Here is a 21,500-nt window from a genome sequence, read left to right on the forward strand (position 1 = left end):
AGACGGAACAATTGAATGATTCGTATATCTTATTGCATCTTCTCAAATTTGTGAGCATTTTGCCCGCTGGGATGCAAATTTACTAACTTAAATGTCCTTGCCATGAATGTAGCATACTTTTAGGAAGAAATTAAAAATTTTCAAATGACGTATCTTTAGAGATTTGACACCTACTTTACCACTGGAAAGTTGTTAAAACTGAAAAATTAAATACATTTATGCATACCTATTTGCTTTGACTTTGAAAGTACTCACCAAGAGGAAAATGGCAGGTGTTAGAACTCTAAGGATATTTAGAACATGTGTACGTTCTCATATAAAAGAGATGCAGGAATTTCATACAAACATTAGCACTTCACAAGTGAAACGTAATTTTTTAAATACTTCAGATCTGAGGAAGGGAGTAGAACAATGTTCTATTGATGTTAAATAACACCCGCGCGCTTTATTTCCTCGATATGACTTCGGGAAGTTTAAGGTCCAGCAGTCACACGAACTTGCTAAGGCAGGGTCTTTGCTGATTGCTGCAGAGACAGTTTAGATGCATCATTCACTTACATCAATCATTTTACTCAAACTGCAGACCAAACTGCCAGTGTGCCGTGATTGTGGCACTGGTCCTCAAGATTTCTTTCCATAAGATCATTTTTTTTTTTGTAGCTTCGTCCTCTCCTACTATCTAATTCAGCCAGGTTATCTTGTTGGTTTTGTTGTAGCGATAAGGACACTCCCCGAAGCCCTTGGGGGGTGTTATCGATGTTGATGGTCATTTGCCGGATGCAGATCCGGTACGTTCCGGTACCAAGCCCGACCATCTCGGGAACGATTTGATATGACGACATGCAACGTACTAGGCCATAACCGCCCTCCCACCCCAGGGCCTCGGCTGTTAATGAAACAGGATTCGCCACAGTTAGGTGAGGTTGACAATTGGGTTTGGAGAAGCTATATATTGCGCTGGCAACCTGAAGGGTTGCGCTACACAACCCCTTGAATCTGTTTGGTATTTTAGTCGCCTCTTATGACAGGCATACCTACCGCAGGTATATTCTAATCCCCTAACCCGCTGGGTTCCAACTGATACTCCTCAGAGACCTGCAGGATAACCAAGCAAATTAGATAGCAGAAGAAGAAAGAAGCTACTAAAAAGTGTAAGGAAATAAGTCTTGAAGATCACTGCCACTATCACGGGACACTAGGAGCTTGGCCTGCAGTTCGAGAAAATGTGAATTCTTTTTCACGGCATTGGCAGGAGCTGCAGTGAGGAAGGCAGTCAAGGAACAGTCGCGCATTACCTGTGCAATTGCCAGGTCTTAGCAAACACTACTTTTTAACTAAGAGCCTTTATATACGGCCTGAACTTTATAAGGTAGCTAAGTGCTTAACAACAGTTATCAGCAGGTTCATTGTCCGCACCAATTGAATTGGTTTGCACGGAGCATTAACTAGCTATATTAATACTGCAGCAGTTGGTTCCACTAGAAAGTGCATCAAAATGGCGCCCTGTGCGCTACTTGGGCTCGGATCTTTCGTGTTCGGACGGCACTGGAACCAACCAATCAAGACCGAGCTTTAGTATCCTTTCTATGATGTACCATTTTTTTTCTTACATACGCAAAATCCTTAGTTGAGGAACGTGCATGGGGGAGTTTTACACACTTTTGCTAGGAGATATTATGTCCGTATGTGCCGAGTGGGACCACAGCAAACCACTTGCTTTTCTTTATGGAGTTAAGTAGGAGGGAAATATTTGAGTCATCTTGCTTTGCAGGCCTGCGCATTGGCATATAACGTCAAGAAATCTCTTCTCTCCTGCTTCTACAGAGGGACTTTGTTTCTAAATGCCGTCTTCGAAGCATCGATGTACGGTAACCTGTCATGACACACTTAAGCACTCTTATAAATAAAATAAATGTAAGGCGCGATAACCTCCGAAGAGATCTAAGGCCGAGCTTCTCTTCCAATTTGCGTCGTGCTGCTCTTGATTTTCCCTACAAATTGGCCTGACTGGACCTACATGTTTTATGCCGATTCCGAACGGCATCTGCAAGGCAGATGAGTTTTCATTGAGAGCTTTTCATGGCAGAAATACACTCGGAGCGCTTGCCAAACGCTGCCGAGTGGTGACCCCTCTTACAAACCTTATTTTAAAAATTTTGTTGTTGCTTTGCCCGGGGTGTGAACCCCGGGCATACGGTGTGGTAGGCGGAGCACGCTACCATCACACCACGGTGGCTGCCCTCTCTTACTGCAAATTTATTTACTTTGAAGAGTAAGCTTGTTCCTTTCTTATCCAAATATGAGCATAAGTACCTTAAGATCTCACACTTATCAGAGTTGGTCCATTCGTGGATGGCTTTATTTTCACCAGGAGATAGCCCAATTGTGCAAAATAATGCCCTTCAAGAACCCGCAAATGGAAACATCGACATGTTCTATGAATGGCAGCGAGGCTTGATACTCCCACACGATATCTAATTTCAACAAGTTGGATCCCGAAACTTTAAAGCAGTGTTAGGTCCTATTAAGGTGGCAGACACACTATAGCAAACAACAATATTATATATTAAATAATTTATACCACATTTATTGGCAATTTAATACCGCAAAAAAAAAATTTAAAGCTGCATCCGGTTCCGGGAAACGGGAGTGTCTGCTAGTTTAAGACTCAAGCCAGCAGACACTTCGTGAAAACACGACCTACGACTTCCGAACGACTTGGATAATTGATATTACATTTATTGGCAATTTAATACCGCAAACAAATTTAAAGCTGCGTCCGGTTCCGAGAAACGGGAGTGTCTGCTAGCTTAAGACTCAAGCCAGCAGACACTTCGTGAAAACACGACCTACGACTTCCGAACGACTTGGATAATTGATATTACATTTATTGGCAATTTAATACCGCAAACAAAAATTTAAAGCTGCGTCCGGTTCCGAGAAACGGGAGTGTCTGCTAGCTTAAGACTCAAGCCAGCAGACACTTCGTGAAAACACGACCTACGACTTCCGAACGACTTGGATAATTGATATTACATTTATTGGCAATTTAGTACCGCAAAAAAAAATTTAAAGCTGCATCGGTTCCGGGAAACGGGAGTGTCTGCTAGCTTAAGACTCAAGTGAGGTGTCGTACAAAAGGTTGTACTGGGACCGCAATATAATATTAAAAAGCATCGGTATGCCGTCATACGAATTTACATGTGTCGTCAAACAAGGAACCTAAGTTTCCCTTACAAAAAATCAAAACTTTTACACTTCTGTTTCCTATGAGTAAACGATACTGTGTTCAAAGAAGATTATCGAATGGAATGGCATCATTTTGACCTCAGAAAATTTGGAGACCTGTTTCCTTGTTTCACGCCAAGAAGATTGATTTATAATGCGAAATGTTTCTTTAACACTAATCATATTTCAGGCCCACTGTTTGCCATTGACATGTCCAATTCCCTAGATGACAATAAACAAATTCCTATTAAGAAATTGCCATCTACAATGAACAACCCGATGGATAAATCCAAACACCTGCAACTTGTTGGAATTATCGCATATAGGGGAAGTAGCAGAAATTCATTTCAGGAAATAACTCTGGCAGCCAATGACGATGATGCTACAATGTTGCGCAGGACTGCAGCATTAATGGGTCACTATGTTGCGGCAGTAAAACGTGGTAATACTTGGCATGAATTCGATGACATAAAATGCACTCGAAAAACGCTCAAGGAAAACACAAAATTGGTACCACACCTTTTGTTTTTCAAATAACACAAGTTTTGCAAATATAACCTACGCTTCTATAAATATATACAAAATAAAGAAAACAAATTTGAAAGTTCAAACTTTTGGTATGGTAGTATATTTGATACTTTGTGCCGCCCTTTGAACTCATTGAGCTGGGTTAGAAATATTTAAATATCGATGTTCCAAACAAGAACTATTGCTTTCAAAATTTTTGCATAGAATTTTTTTGTCAAAAATTTTTAAGGTGTTACTTTTGTTTGGCACGTTGTCCTTTACAAACTCTCAATATCTCTCGGTATGCTTGGCCATGAATTAGGTAAGTGGCAATAATATAAAATAACAGTTTCCCCGTGCAATTTTAACAGGCTAAATTTTTCGTTGTCCTAAACAATATTTTCTAATAGCATGAGATCGCAGGAGATCTACCCTAGTGCGTACATATGAAAACAGATATGTACAATGTGCATGCCAGGGTTGCCATTTGGATACAATTGTATACATTTGAATACATTTTTAATGAGTGGATACAAATATACAAAAAATCTAAAATGTATACATTTTATTTTGGAAGATTGAAGCTCTGTCCCTGTCATGGGAACTAGAAATTTTCAGTAAGATTTCTAAGAAATGTTTGAATATGCAGTTTTATAGTAAATCAAATTTTAGAATGATATTTATTTTTTCCTTTATATCTATATTATATATATAGATAAACCGTATTTGTTCTACATAATTATTTTGTTGGTATTAGTTTTGTTTAAAATAAGTAGTGTTTGTTAAAAAACGTATAAACAATAATTCCGTTTAAATAAACGCGTTTCGATATGTTAAATAGAAAAACCTTTATAACAGCGACATTTATTTAAAACTGAGCGTTGGTAAAATTTTATAAAATTCAGTTGTGTGATCCGTTTAGCCAAAATAGTGCGGTGATGTTTTGTTTTAAATATTATTAATTTAGAATTTTGTTTCACACATTATATAAAATTCAGACGAAATGACTCAAAAACTATGTATCAATCTATTAAAACGAATTGATACATTTTTTCAGGAATGATACACTTTTGGAGCAAAAAAAATTGCGCGAGTGGCAACGCTGGAACATACATTCAAGGTAGCGAGCATACTTACTACAAATGATTTGAGTAATGAGTAAATTTAGTTGCATGAATATGTTGATTGTGTATGTGTTAGCACAAACTGATATGTTTGCTACTATAACGGTTTCTAAAATACATCTCGCTCTACTATTTTTCGAAAATCAGAGAAAAGTTTGTATTTCGATATGTTTCAAATGGCATGCGCGCAGGATTTCTGCGCTAACGGGTACATATGAAAAAGTGCATATTAGGGTGGTTCGAAAAAAAATTTTGTCCAAATTCTATCCTCTGGAATGTTTCAATTTGATTTAAAAATAAAACCCTCACCAAAGTTTGGTCCTATTACTCCACCTTAAGTGGTACCCGAAAAACGGATTTCCCGCCGAGTTTTAAGGTCTTGTACAGGCTTCAAACAATTTTTATGATTTTTTTCTCTAATCATATCATTTATAAACACTCTTTAATATATTGAGATCTTAATTACGATTTTTGTCCAAAAGTCGTGGCCATTTGAAGTTGTGTTCTTTGACGAAATTGTGTAAACAGTTATTTCACACTTAAAAAGTGTATTGAAATGATAAAGCATAAATTCACATAGCCATAACTAAAACAATATAATAATAACATAAATTCGTAATTAAGGTCGCAATACATTAAGAGTGTTTTCAAATGATATGATTAGAAAAAAATCATAAAAACTTTTTGTAACCTGTACAAGACCTCAAAACTAGGCAAAACGGCACATAAAAGATTTCGTAAAAAGTTGAGTAAATTCAAGTTTGGACAAAAAATAGTTGTTCCCATGTTAACGAAATGGGAAAATAAAATAAAAATATCGTACCCTGTAGAGTGGAGTTATAGAACCCATCTTTGGTGAGGGTTTTTTGTTTTTAATAAAATAGAAACGTTTGAGAGGATGGAAATTGAAAAGTTGTTTTTCTCGGCACACCCTAAAGCACATATGTACATACATATGTACCCGTTATCAGAAATCCTGAGCGCAAGCGGGAAAATACAAATACGAAATATGGACAAACTTTTCTCTGATTTTCGAAAGAAAGAAGACCGACATGTATTTCATAAACCGTCATAGTTGCGAACATCATCAACACAAAACAATCAACATATTGATGCAACTAAATTTACGCATTACTTAAATGTATATTACGGTTGCCAATAGTGAGAAAATTAGTGTCGACGCTCATGAATTGGTATCGGCGTTGTCAACGTCGATAACTATTGATAGGTGTTGACGCTTTTTTGGTATTGGCTAAAACAATATTGAAGTTTTGTTGACGTGACGCAACACAAAGTTTGTCGACACAGTTTTTGGTGACGACAAGCGCGGCAATACAGAATTCAACTATTAAAAATTCAAAAAATAAGCTTTTTTATGATTTTTATGCTTCTTCTTTATTAATGTTTTATTCAATTTCAGAAAATAGTCAAAATAACCAACAACAGTAAGTTTAGTAGAATTGTGGTAATGTTCTATGGTAGCGGTAGACTGCTAAAACACGCCCAAAAAATTCAGGAGAGGTACCAAAAGACACGTATTGACCTCGATTTTAATAATCCGAATTCGGAATATAAAAATTCTACTTGCGTTAGAAAATTTTGCAAAAACAGTTGCAAGCTTTCAAGTGGTTCATTAAAAGGTTTTTGTGAAATCTCAAGGATTTTTTATTTCCGCCTTCAGATTACTAATACCGAGGTCAATTCGGGTATTTTGATACCCCTCTCGAATTCGATTAAGTTTTCCATTAGTGCACCACGCTCTGGGAGGTAGGGAGTTGCTAATGGTGTAGTAAAGAGAAATCCAATCATCTACAATATATTCACTAAAGTTCGTAAACAAATTCCTTGTGTGTATTTTGCCCGGAATGGTTAATTGTGCACTAATAGATTTCAGCAGTTATTTAGATCCACAAATTGTTCACTAAACAATAAATTAACTCAATACAAATTGTAAATAAACAGTGGTCAAAAATATAGGGATCGTGTTTTTATCGATATCACGTCGACATCAATACATTGCCTTAGTAAATACTAATTATGCATTAAAGTGACATTGATGTTGATACGACGTGATGTCGACGACGATACGAAGTGATGGTTGACGTTGACAACCGTAATAGGGGTGAATATCAATTATCCAAGTCGTTCGGAAGCTGTAGGTCGTGTTTGCACGAAGTGTCTGCTGTCTTGAGTCTTAAGCTAGCAGACACTCCCGTTTCCCGGAACCGGATGCAGCTTTAAATTTTTTTTGCGGTATTAAATTGCCAATAAATGTAATATCAATTATCCAAGTCATTCGGAAGTCGTAGGTCGTGTTTTCATGAAGTGTCTGCTGGCTAGAGTCTTAATCTAGCAGACACTCCCGTTTCTCGGAACCGGACGCAGCTTTAAATTTTTTTCGGTATTAAATTGCCAATAAATGTAATATCAATTATCCAAGTCGTTCGGAAGTCGTAGGTCGTGTTTTCACGAAGTGTCTGCTGGCTTGAGTCTTAAGCTAGCAGACACTCCCGTTTCTCGGAACCGGACGCAGCTTTAAATTTTTGTTTGCGGTATTAAATTGCCAATAAATGTAATATCAATTATCCAAGTCGTTCGGAAGTCGTAGGTCGTGTTTTCACGAAGTGTCTGCTGGCTTGAGTCTTAAGCTAGCAGACACTCCCGTTTCTCGGAACCGGACGCAGCTTTAAATTTTTTTTTGCGGTATTAAATTGCCAATAAATGTAATATCAATTATCCAAGTCGTTCGGAAGTCGTAGGTCGTGTTTTCACGAAGTGTCTGCTGGCTTGAGTCTTAATCTAGCAGACACTCCCGTTTCCCGGAACCGGATGCATCTTTAAAATTTTTTTTTTTGCGGTATTAAATTGCCAATAAATGTAATATCAATTATCCAAGTCGTTCGGAAGTCGTAGGTCGTGTTTTCACGAAGTGTCTGCTGGCTTGAGTCTTAAGCTAGCAGACACTCCCGTTTCTCGGAACCGGACGCAGCTTTAAATTTTTTTTTCGGTATTAAATTGCCAATAAATGTAATATCAATTATCCAAGTCGTTCGGAAGTCGTAGGTCGTGTTTTCACGAAGTGTCTGCTGGCTTGAGTCTTAAGCAAGCAGACACTCCCGTTTCTCGGAACCGGACGCAGATTTAAATTTTTTTTGCGGTATTAAATTGCCAATAAATGTAATATCAATTATGCAAGTCGTTCGGAAGTCGTAGGTCGTGTTTTCACGAAGTGTCTGCTGGCTTGAGTCTTAAGCTAGCAGACACTCCCGTTTCTCGGAACCGGACGCAGCTTTAAATTTTTTTTTGTGGTATTAAATTGCCAATAAATGTAATATCAATTATCCAAGTCGTTCGGAAGTCGTAGGTCGTGTTTTCACGAAGTGTCTGCTGGCTTGAGTCTTAAGCTAGCAGACACTCCCGTTTCTCGGAACCGGACGCAGCTTTAAATTTTTTTTTTCGGTATTAAATTGCCAATAAATGTAATATCAATTATCCAAGTCGTTCGGAAGTCGTAGGTCATGTTTTCACGAAGTGTCTGCTGGCTTGAGTCTTAAGCTAGCAGACACTCCCGTTTCTCGGAACCGGACGCAGCTTTAAATTTTTTTTTTCGGTATTAAATTGCCAATAAATGTAATATCAATTATCCAAGTCGTTCGGAAGTCGTAGGTCGTGTTTTCACGAAGTGTCTGCTGGCTAGTGTCTTAATCTAGCAGACACTCCCGTTTCTCGGAACCGGACGCAGCTTTAAATTTTTTCGGTATTAAATTGCCAATAAATGTAATATCAATTATCCAAGTCGTTCGGAAGTCGTAGGTCGTGTTTTCACGAAGTGTCTGCTGGCTTGAGTCTTAATCTAGCAGACACTCCCGTTTCCCGGAACCGGATGCATCTTTAAATTTTTTTTTGCGGTATTAAATTGCCAATAAATGTAATATCAATTATCCAAGTCGTTCGGAAGTCGTAGGTAGTGTTTTCACGAAGTGTCTGCTGGCTTGAGTCTTAAGCTAGCAGACACTCCCGTTTCTCGGAACCGGACGCAGCTTTAAATTTTTTTTTTCGGTATTAAATTGCCAATAAATGTAATATCAATTATCCAAGTCGTTCGGAAGTCGTAGGTCGTGTTTTCACGATGTGTCTGCTGGCTTGAGTCTTAAGCTAGCAGACACTCCCGTTTCTCGGAACCGGACGCAGCTTTAAATTTTTTTCGGTATTAAATTGCCAATAAATGTAATATCAATTATCCAAGTCGTTCGGAAGTCGTAGGTCGTGTTTTCACGAAGTGTCTGCTGGCTTGAGTCTTAAGCTAGCAGACACTCCCGTTTCCCGGAACCGGCTTTAAATTTTTTTTGCGGTATTAAATTGCCAATAAATGTAATATCAATTATCCAAGTCATTCGGAAGTCGTAGGTCGTGTTTTCATGAAGTGTCTGCTGGCTAGTGTCTTAATCTAGCAGACACTCCCGTTTCTCGGAACCGGACGCAGCTTTAAATTTTTTTCGGTATTAAATTGCCAATAAATGTAATATCAATTATCCAAGTCGTTCGGAAGTCGTAGGTCGTGTTTTCACGAAGTGTCTGCTGGCTAGAGTCTTAATCTAGCAGACACTCCCGTTTCTCGGAACCGGACGCAGCTTTAAATTTTTTTCGGTATTAAATTGCCAATAAATGTAATATCAATTATCCAAGTCGTTCGGAAGTCGTAGGTCGTGTTTTCACGAAGTGTCTGCTGGCTTGAGTCTTAAGCTAGCAGACACTCCCGTTTCCCGGAACCGGATGCAGCTTTAAATTTTTTTTGCGGTATTAAATTGCCAATAAATGTAATATCAATTATCCAAGTCATTCGGAAGTCGTAGGTCGTGTTTTCATGAAGTGTCTGCTGGCTAGTGTCTTAATCTAGCAGACACTCCCGTTTCTCGGAACCGGACGCAGCTTTAAATTTTTTTCGGTATTAAATTGCCAATAAATGTAATATCAATTATCCAAGTCGTTCGGAAGTCGTAGGTCGTGTTTTCACGAAGTGTCTGCTGGCTTGAGTCTTAATCTAGCAGACACTCCCGTTTCCCGGAACCGGATGCATCTTTAAATTTTTTTTTGCGGTATTAAATTGCCAATAAATGTAATATCAATTATCCAAGTCGTTCGGAAATCGTAGGTCGTGTTTTCACGAAGTGTCTGCTGGCTTGAGTCTTAAGCTAGCAGACACTCCCGTTTCCCGGAACCGGATGCAGCTTTAATTTTTTTTTGCGTTATTAAATTGCCAATAAATGTAATATCAATTATCCAAGTCGTTCGGAAGTCGTAGGTCGTGTTTTCACGAAGTGTCTGCTGGCTTGAGTCTTAAGCTAGCAGACACTCCCGTTTCTCGGAACCGGACGCAGCTTTAAATTTTTGTTTGCGGTATTAAATTGCCAATAAATGTAATATCAATTATCCAAGTCGTTCGGAAGTCGTAGGTCGTGTTTTCACGAAGTGTCTGCTGGCTTGAGTCTTAAGCTAGCAGACACTCCCGTTTCTCGGAACCGGACGCAGCTTTAAATTTTTTTTTCGGTATTAAATTGCCAATAAATGTAATATCAATTATCCAAGTCGTTCGGAAGTCGTAGGTCGTGTTTTCACGAAGTGTCTGCTGGCTTGAGTCTTAAGCTAGCAGACACTCCCGTTTCTCGGAACCGGACGCAGCTTTAAATTTTTTTTGCGGTATTAAATTGCCAATAAATGTAATATCAATTATCCTAGTCGTTCGGAAGTCGTAGGTCGTGTTTTCACGAAGTGTCTGCTGGCTTGAGTCTTAATCTAGCAGACACTCCCGTTTCCCGGAACCGGATGCATCTTTAAATTTTTTTTTGCGGTATTAAATTGCCAATAAATGTAATATCAATTATCCAAGTCGTTCGGAAGTCGTAGGTCGTGTTTTCACGAAGTGTCTGCTGGCTTGAGTCTTAATCTAGCAGACACTCCCGTTTCCCGGAACCGGATGCATCTTTAAAATTTTTTTTTTGCGGTATTAAATTGCCAATAAATGTAATATCAATTATCCAAGTCGTTCGGAAGTCGTAGGTCGTGTTTTCACGAAGTGTCTGCTGGCTTGAGTCTTAAGCTAGCAGACACTCCCGTTTCTCGGAACCGGACGCAGCTTTAAATTTTTTTTTTCGGTATTAAATTGCCAATAAATGTGATATCAATTATCCAAGTCGTTCGGAAGTCGTAGGTCGCGTTTTCACGAAGTGTCTGCTGGCTTGAGTCTTAAGCTAGCAGACACTCCCGTTTCTCGGAACCGGACGCAGCTTTAAATTTTTTTTTTGCGGTATTAAATTGCCAATAAATGTAATATCAATTATGCAAGTCGTTCGGAAGGCGTAGGTCGTGTTTTCACGAAGTGTCTGCTGGCTTGAGTCTTAAGCTAGCAGACACTCCCGTTTCTCGGAACCTGACGCAGCTTTAAATTTTTTTTTGTGGTATTAAATTGCCAATAAATGTAATATCAATTATCCAAGTCGTTCGGAAGTCGTAGGTCGTCTTTTCACGAAGTGTCTGCTGGCTTGAGTCTTAAGCTAGCAGACACTCCCGTTTCTCGGAACCGGACGCAGCTTTAATTTTTTTTTTGCGGTATTAAAGTGCCAATAAATGTAATATCAATTATCCAAGTCGTTCGGAAGTCGTAGGTCGTGTTTTCACGAAGTGTCTGCTGGCTTGAGTCTTAAGCTAGCAGACACTCCCGTTTCTCGGAACCGGACGCAGCTTTAAATTTTTTTTTCGGTATTAAATTGCCAATAAATGTAATATCAATTATCCAAGTCGTTCGGAAGTCGTAGGTCGTGTTTTCACGAAGTGTCTGCTGGCTTGAGTCTTAAGCTAGCAGACACTCCCGTTTCTCGGAACCGGACGCAGCTTTAAATTTGTGAGGAATAAATTATTTAATATATAATATTGTTGTTTGCTATAGTGTGTCTGCCACCTTAATAGGACCAGCAGTGTTACTATCAAGAAAGAGCGTTAAATTGGGTTTTGGGACTGGTACTCTCCTGACGCATTATATCTGCTCTCCCTCTACGGCACAGATTTCCGTCTGGAAGACACTGCTAGAGTCGGGTGGTCAGTAAGACTAACTTACCCACAGACGACTTGAGCTGGGCTCAGCCCTAATTCACTTCTCCTTCCTTTCTCGAAGGGTGCCCTATACTCGTACGTGCTTGAGGAATCTTTGACAACAAATCCCGCAGGAGTCATTCCTTTTTTGAAATAAAACCAAGTCAGCTTTGCCAGTTTTATTTTCTTTTATTGGAAGTAAACCCCACGAGGGTGGTTGCACGATCCTATTCATATCGAGACTATTATGAGGTCCGAAGCAGATTCTGAGGTATATAAGTATACAAGGTACAAGATGTAGCAGCCAACGCTTGGAGTATAAAGAGATGAACCCTCGCTGGGACGAAGTTTGGTTGAATTGGTCGGCCAATAAAGCCCAGATATATACTGAATGCGTTCATAGCGACACTGAAAAGGAATAAAATACCGGGCTTGGTTTTCTAAGTTCGGCCTTAGTAAGCATTTCTATGACTGATTTTGGGACCTGGAAAATCGGGAAGTTAATGTGGAGCTCAGAAAGGAAGAAGACTTTGGAAAATTCAGCTGGACACAATTAGTCTATGAGACGTCCAGTTCAACTGAACCGGTTGTCTGCTAAACCCAAACCTTGAACACGATTTGTCGTTATCGATAGGCATAGCGGCAGCTGGCGCGCACTTTCCGAAGGTTCTTTATCGACTTGGACCACCATCTTGTCTCAACCAAGATACGGACACGGTACTGCGCCGCGAAGAAGCAGGCATAGCCTAATATTTTTTGTCGAGAAGCTGCTCATAAAACAGTCAGCTGATAAACTTTCCGCCGGCCCCTTGCGCTTGCTCCTTGAGAGCGATCTTCGAACAAACGATGCAAAGTCGGAACATATTTCTTCCTTACTATGTACCACTCCTGCGTACATCATAGGACTCCAACAAACGCAGAAAACAACTCGTGTAATAAAAATTTTCTATAACCTCAAGCTACGTACGGCGGAGGAACGCACGATGTATGAGTAAACGCTATCGTCACGCGGCGAGGGAAGAGTGAGCTTCAGATTCTGGTTGTTATGAATAATGCACAATTCTGCGGACGGCAGAAAATTTCAGGACAAGGTCGAATTAATACAGGTACTATAATAGTGACCCGATAATAAATGAATAGTACGGTCTCAAGATATGGAGGGAATACTTCTTCTTAAAGGTGCAGGCGATGGGGATGACGAAACTGATCCCCCGAAAAATATGCTCACCTCCGACTATGGATGGAGAGAGAATGGCAAGATGGGCTAAACATCTGGTTTGTGTCAACACGGAGGCTAAAGAGGTAGAGAAAGTCTGATCAGACTAGCGTATACCGCCAGTTTGTAATTTAACTGTAATCGATCGCATAAAAGACGTCAATATAAAATTATGTTAAGCATACTCATAAAGCTGATTACATCCAATCAGTGCGTCTTAAGACCTATGAAGTTCATCTCCTGCTATCGAACGCGACTTCCATTATATCCGCGTGTAGGCTGAATGGACAGTGTTCTGTAAGTGTGGCTGTTATCGTAAATATGTTAAATTTACAACTTTTTTATACTCAGCGTGCTTTGCACACAGAATATATTAACTTTGATTGGATAACGGTTGGTTGTACAGGTATAAAGGAATCGAGATATATTTAGGCTTCCATATATCAAAATCATCAATATCGAAAAAACATTTGGTTGAGCCATGTCTGTCCGTCCGTCTGTCCGTCCGTCTGTCTGCCCGTTAACACGATAACTTGAGTAAATATTGAGATATCTTCACCAATTTGGTACACGAGCTTATCTGGGCCCAGAATAGATTGGTATTGAAAATGAGCGAAATCGGATGATAACCACGCCCAATTTTTATATATGTAAATCAAAAGTTTGATTTGTGAATAAAAATGTTTATATAATGAAAATTATATATTGTACAGTAAAGTAATTCAGTTCAATTTTAAGTAGAATAATATTTAAGACAAATTCAGAGTCAAATTAAAGATTTAAGAAGTTTTGTAAAATACGGCTGATACTGCTGATGTTCGGCTGACCACTTATCTCTTATGACTGACTGTTTCGTTATTCGTTCTCTCTCTCTCTTCTCATGTTTTACGACGTAGGGTTGCCTTCTCACAGTGCATGCATTGGGATGCCAGATTACACTCGGCCATACTGTTCGTCATCTGTCCCAGATGACTCCTCTACACCATCGTCATCATCGCTTTCATTAATACAACTCCAAAGCTTTATGTTGTCAGCGCTTGTTGATGTTTTGTTAGGACCAATAAATTCTGCTGCTTTTTGTACATCGTATCTGCCGTTTCGCTTTACTTTCGTTATCTCGTAAGGTCCGGCATACTTCCTACCCAACTTTTGCCCCGTCTTAAATTGCGTGACCTTAATGGCTACTAAGTCATGCAATTGGTATCCGTGATGCCCTTTACGTTTCTTGTCGAATTGGTGCTTATACTTTTCTTGCGCCTTTTCGATTTGATATCTTGCTTCTTGCCTTATTTTGTTACGCTCATCTTGTAAACTCGATACCAGTTCATCTTTCAAAATTTGCATCAGTTCGAGATCGCATTCATTGCGCATTTTTACACCAAACATTATTTCAAAAGGACTGAACTTTGTTGACGAATGAATGTGTGAATTTATAGCTTTCGGCACCTGCGATGTGCATTTATACCATTTCGAGGGTTCTGCGGCTGAAATTTTTGACAAAACCGATAGTATGACTCTATTCGTCCTTTCGATTTGCCCATTTCCCCTCGGCACTCCTGCTGTTAATTTTATGTTTTCGATTTTGTTGTTGGAAAAAAAATCTTTAAATAAATTTGACTTAAAAGCTGTGCCTTTGCCACTGATAATGCGTAATGGATTACCAAATAAAGTGACCCAATCCTCCATATGCTTGAGAACTTCCTGCGCATCTGTTGACTTCGTTGGGTATATCCACGTATACTTGGAAAACCCATCCACTATAGCCAAAATATATTTATAGTTCTTTGCCGTTGGATCTAGTGTACCTAAGTGATCGATGTGAAGTGTGGAAAGTGGAGTATCGCCCTTGTCGATGCAGTGTAAAAATTCTTCCTGCTTGCCCAACTTTCTGTTACGTGTAATACATTCAACACAATTTGCAATTTATTGATTCACCTTCTTCTCTAAGTGTGGTATGTAATAATCCTGCCTTATCCGGTGCATCGTCTTTTGCGTACCCATGTGTCCGAAGCAGTGAGCTTTTGCAATAACCTCTTTCTCCATGAGTTTAGGCACCACCAATAAATGTTGTCCTTCAACTTGCTTGTATACTAAATTATTTCTTATTTGATAGTCTTTATACTGATGGTGTTTTAGAATTTCCGCAACTGCTGTTAAATGTTCGTCTTTCTGCTGTGCTCGGCGTATTTGTGCGTGAATCTCTGACACTACCATCATGACAGGAAAGCGACTTAAAGTATCAACGTGCTTCATCCTGTTTCCCGCACGATGTTCTGTTTTATAGTTGAAGTCTTGAAGATACATCAACCACTGTACAACCTCACGTGGAACTTCTTTCTTCTTCGTGGTGTGTTTAAAAGCTGAACAATCAGTAACCAGATCAAATTCTATACCCATTAAGTAATGACGTAGTTTTTTCGTTGCTAGATAGGCTGCCTTTACTTCTAAAAGGTAACTATGCAATTTTTCCTCTTGCTGCGATGTCTTCTTGCTCCAGTAAAACACTGGGTGCCACCCATTTTCGTGTTGTTGTAGCAATGTGGCCCCAAAGCCATATTTTGATGCGTCAACGTGCAACTGTGTTTTTAAGTCTTGACGAACAATTTTAAGTACTGGCTCTTCCAAAAGTGCTGATTTTAATTTCTCGAAAGCTTGTATCTGTTCATTCCCAATTTTAAACTCAGCCTCTTTTCTCAACAACGATGTCAACGGTCTAGCGATTACAGCATAGTTATGAACAAATTTACGAAAATAACCCGTCAATCCGAGAAATGCCTGAACACCTCTAATGTTTTTTGGCAAAGGAAATTTCTTCACAGCTTTTACTTTCTCTTGGCTTGGCCAGACCCGCCCGTCTTCTACCTCGTGACCCAAAAAAGTTACTCTTTGTTTTAAAAATTGACATTTTGTCCAGTTGATTTCTAAACCAAACTGCTCAGCTTGCCGCAGAACGCGATCCATATTTTCTAAACACTGCTCTGCCGTGTTTCCAAATACTGCGATATCATCTATGTAGATTTCCATGATGCCTTCGTTTATCAGTTGCTGAAAAATATGATTTACATAACGTACAAAGACTGCTGGGGAGTTGCAAAAGCAGAACGGTGCTTTATTAAATTCAAAAAGGCCCTCTTTCGTTGTAAACGCTGTATATTTTCGGCTTTGTTCTTCAACCTCAACGTGGAAAAAACCGTTCTTAAGGTCCATGACCGAATAATATCTGGCACTCTGCATCTTTTCGATCACCTCCTCTACTACTGGTACTGGAAATCTATCTTTAAGGACAAGAGAATTCAGCTTGCGAAAGTCTACGCAAAGCATGTAGCTACCGTCTTTCTTTTTGGCCAGTACAACTTTACTTGCAACATCAGAGCATGACTCCCTAACAATTCCCTGATGCAGCCATTCGTCTACTTGCTTTCTTATAAATTCTCTGTCACTCGCTGAAACCCGACTGGGGTTTTCACGAAAGCTGATTGTACTTTTATAGGGTATAATACATAGTTTTATAGGAGAACCTTTTGGATTACTCACCGGCTTATAATTTTTTATCAACTTCATAACAGCTGCATTGTATTTTTGATCTCTATTTATTTCTACTTCATTACAAGCTACGTTAAAAATATTGTAACCAGTTTCGCATTCCTCTGGTTTTTCGTCTAACCGTGAAAACTTGAAGTTGCCACCATTCATAGTGACCACAAACTTTTGTAGAAAATCATATCCAACTATCATATCACCGCTTAGTTTGCTATCTTCTACGACTAAAAATGTATGTGTGGTAATTAGCTCATCAACCTGGACCTGTGTTACTATTTCACCCAATGCTGGCGTAGCAACGTTACCTAATCCAAATAGCTTTACAACGCACTTTTGTAGTTGCTGATTTTTAAAAATTTCCACGTATTTCCTCTTGCGCATAAGAGAGACATCCGCGCCAGTATCTATCAGGCAAGGTACAGAAATACCATTAACTTTAATTGTTTTGGTACGTGTCTGATTTACCACCATATTGACAGTAGGCTTGGCATTTGTACACTGCTTCGCCATATGCCCTACGCCATTACATTTGAAACACTTTGTTTCTTCTTTGCACTCTGCCCTTTTATGTTGAGCAGACCCACAATTATAGCATTGCGATTGTTTACGCTCCACCTTAATGTCTTTCTCCGATTGTTCGCGCATACTTATTTGTGTATTTTGTCGGTGTCTGTTTGATGAACCATTTTTTATCATCGTTTCTACTAATTCATACCTTTTCCGTAATTCTTTAAACGTCGTTGCACAACTTATGACAGCCTCATCTTCTATTTCTCCAAGCGCCGCAATTTTTCGCATTTGCAAAACATAATCGTGAAATTTCTCAGAAGTACGTTTTTTTCGACAGCGCAGCTGCTTATGTATTTCAGCGCTACTCAACTTCTGCTCGAATTCTTCTCGTAATACTGCGCACAACGATTCGTAATCATAAACAGTGGTGGTTTCTAAGAACAATTTTGCCGTACCTACCATTTTATTACGAGCATTTTCATATTTTTGTCTTGTACTTAATTCGTATGCTTCTGCGTTATCATGGAAATTGCGTATCCATTGATTAACTGGTATCGAAATGCCATCGAAATCCGGTATAATTTTAGAGAAACTTTCCACGCTAACATTATTTTTGCTTTTGCTTTTATCGTCTTTTTCTAATTTTTCAGCGAGTACTTTGATTAATTCTGCCAACTCACTAGAACGTACATATGTATGTATTTTCTTCGTCTGATTCAAATTTGTTGTTTCGTTTTTCTCGTTCGTTGTCCATTGCTGCTTCACCTGCGCTGCTGCCTGCGCTGTTGCCTGCTCTGCTTGCTACACACGGAGTAGATTCAAGTATGCTACTGTTACCCTGCGCCAAAAATGGAATATAAAGATATTGCATGCGCGAACTTCGGTGGAAAGCAGCGGAGCGTAACAAAATTCTAGTAGGTCACTTTCACCACACCAAAAACTTTAACACAATTTTTAACATAATTTAAGCACAGAAATACACTGATTGGAGTTTTAGTGAGTAAAAGTTAAAATTCTGAACACATTAGCTGAATAAAAAGTGTACAAATAATTGTTAAATAACAAATACAGACAGTGGTAGTTTAACAAATTCTGCTGTGGTAAGTGGTGAATGTGACCTACTAGAATTTTGTGAAGCTTGCCTCACACTATTTTTCGTCTATGCAATGTCTCTCTATTATATCGTTTCTGCCTGCGCGTTCAACTGTTCGTCGTTTTCGTCTTTCTCACCTACTTTACGCCGTTGTATTTTGAAAGTGTCGTTCGCTTCGCTTTGGATACACACTTGTTCGTGTTGTGCTCGAACTTGGTTTCTTGTTCTTCCCACGCTGCTTTTTATTTGAATGTAACATGCTGCTTCACCAGAAATTTGTCTGCTTGGTTGAGCGGTTGAGCCCCCATGTAAATCAAAAGAGTTTGATTTGCGAATAAAAATGTTTATATAATGAAAATTATATATTGTACAGTAAAGTAATTCAGTTCAATTTTAAGTAGAATAATATTTGAAGACAAATTTAGAGTCAAATTAAAGATTTAAGAAGTTTTGTAAAATACGGCTGATACTGCTGTTTCGTTATTCGTTCTCTCTCTCTCTTCTCATGTTTTACGACGTAGTGTTGCCTTCTCACAGTGCATGCATTGGGATCCCAGATTACATATACATATATAACATTTTGGAAAACACAAAAAAACCTGATTATTTAGTAAATAATATCCTAGAATGGTAAAATTTGACATGTGGACTGATACTGAGACTCTTGGTAATAATTTGAAAAACATTTTTAAAATGGGCGTGGCACCGCCCACTTGTGATAAAATCAATTTTACAAATATAATTAATCATAAATCAAAAATCGTTAGACCTATCGTAACAAAATTCGACAGGGAGGTTGCCTTTACAATAAGGAATTCTTTGAAGAAAAATTAACGAAATCGGTTAAGGAACACGCCAACTTTCATATACAAGATTTTAAGAGTCGTGGACGAATAAAATAAGCTATATCTTTGCAAAAAAGAACTTTATATCAATGGTATTTCATTTCACAGGTGGGTTTATAACAATAAATAGGAAAAACTTCAAATTTAAACAAATGGGCGTGGCACCGCCCCTTTTATGACTAAGCAATTTTCTATCTTTCGGGAGCCATAACGCGAAGAAAAATTAACGGATCGTAATAAAATTGGGTACAAAAATTTTCCTTATAGCAGAAAATATTTCCAGTAAAAATGGACGAGATCGGTTAAAGACCACTGCAACTTAGATATAAAACAAGTTTAAAAGGGTCGTAGACTAGAATAATAAGCTATAACTTAACAAAAACAAATAGTTTTGAATCAATGATATTTCACTTATCAAGTTTTATTGTAAGAGGAAATGGGGAGACATTTTTTTAAACGGGCGGTGCCACGTGTTATGTAGAAAAGTAATTTATCTGAAATGAAATGTACAATTGAAGCTCACGATGAGTATATAATGTTCGGTTACGAACTTAGAGACCTTTACTTGTTTTTAGTTCAAGTCCGGCTAAGTTCGTTAAATGATCCTACATGTATATATGTATAGTATCCTGAAGATTGGCATAAGTTACTTTGTATTGAAGTCTTCGATTCGTTATTAAAAAGCTATCGAACGAACCAGACATTTTTTAAATTTTGTCTGCATCCAACATAACGATGCACCAGCTTTTCTAGTTCATCCGCTTTCTCATTGCCGTATTGCTTTGACCCGGTACTTATGCGAGTTTAATATTCGCTAAGTTTGCTGCACCATGCAGTACCTTCTTACAGTTATCGACGGCCTTTCAGTTCGTAAGTGGTGAATCCAATACTATGAGCGCTGCAGTTTCTGCCAACTTTTATCCCTACTCTTCCGCCAATATTGACTTTCACAGTTCAGCATGTTGTCTACTTCAACTCAAAGGTACACAACCCTCGTAGAGAGCGTGGGCTTTGTTAAACTAATAACCCCAGTTTATAGGAAATCTCCCAGTCATTCCGGATCAAAAGTGATTTCAGATAAGACAAATACCAATGGTGTGATAAAGTGCTGTCGGACGCGAAAAAATGCGTGAGCGCGTTCTGCCGCAAAATATATAATGCATTCTACGGTCGACAAAGATAGACGGATGGCCAACAGACACGCACATAAGCATAAATTCAGCGCGTATCCGATTACCATCACCACCAAAGAGGTTGAGGATGCCATCGGTCATGCTAAACCATCCAAAGCAGTGGGTCCAGACGTCATAGCCATGCCGATGCTTAAAAGCCCAGGGAAAGAGGGTTTCAAATATTTAGCGCATGTCTTCAACTTGTCTCTTTCCACCTTTTTCATTCCCGAAAAATGGAAAATGGCCAAGGTGGTTCCGCTACTAAGCCTGGGAAACCAGCTAACATAGGAGAGTAATATCGCCCGACATCTCTCCTATCGCCAGTAGCCAAGACGCTTGAAGCCATTTTGCTCTCCTACTTCAAAGCAAATTTGCAGCTAGCCTGTCATCAGCATGGCTTCAGAAAACTTCATAGCACCACCACCGCGCTAAATGCCATCAGCACCCAGATAAATTGCGGTTTAAATAAAAACCCCCACCATAGAACAGTACTGGTTGCGCTAGACCTAACAAAAACTTTTGATACGGTCACACATGGCACGTTACTGCAAGACTTGGAAGGATCTACCTTTCCCCCATGTCTTAAAAGGTGGACCGCAAATTATCTGGGTGGTCGGCAGGCATCGGTGCAATTTAGAAATGAAACATCAAAACCAAGAAGAATTAAACAAGGGGTGCCACAGGGTGGTGTCCTATCCCCACTTTTGTTTAATTTCTACATATCTCAGCTACCTTCGCCACCAGAAGGAGTTACTATCATTTCCTACGCCGATGACTGCACAATAATGGCCACAGGCCTAGGCCCACAGATCGATGAGCTTTGCAACAGAATAAACGACTACCTCCCTGATTTATCCAGTTGTTTCGCCTCGCGAAACCTGGCATTATCACCGACCAAATCCTCCGCGACCTTATTTACAACATGGATGTCCCAAATGTCCACCATTTTGAACATCCACGTCGATGGCACAACGCTACCGCCTGCCCTACACCCCAAAATCTTGGGTGTGATGTTTGATCAGGATCTACATTTTGGTGAGCACGCAGCCGCAATTGTACCGAAAATCCAGAGCCGTAATAAAATCCTCAAATTCCTTGCTGGTAGTACTTGGGGAAAAGACAAAGGAACGCTCATTACCACATACAAAGCGATTGGCCAGCCGATTGCATGCTACGCGT

At 39.2% G+C, this 21,500-nt stretch overlaps 1 protein-coding gene across 5 annotated transcripts in view; it reads right to left on the reverse strand.

Moving 5' to 3' along the window:
- Positions 1 to 21,500, reverse strand: part of LOC137243909 (uncharacterized) — a 489,952-nt gene that overhangs the window by 165,176 nt on the left and 303,276 nt on the right. The gene's annotated exons all lie outside the window — the stretch shown is intronic.

This window comes from Eurosta solidaginis, chromosome 3 (genome assembly GCF_040869045.1).
Source record: "Eurosta solidaginis isolate ZX-2024a chromosome 3, ASM4086904v1, whole genome shotgun sequence".
NCBI classification, from domain to species: domain Eukaryota; kingdom Metazoa; phylum Arthropoda; class Insecta; order Diptera; family Tephritidae; genus Eurosta; species Eurosta solidaginis.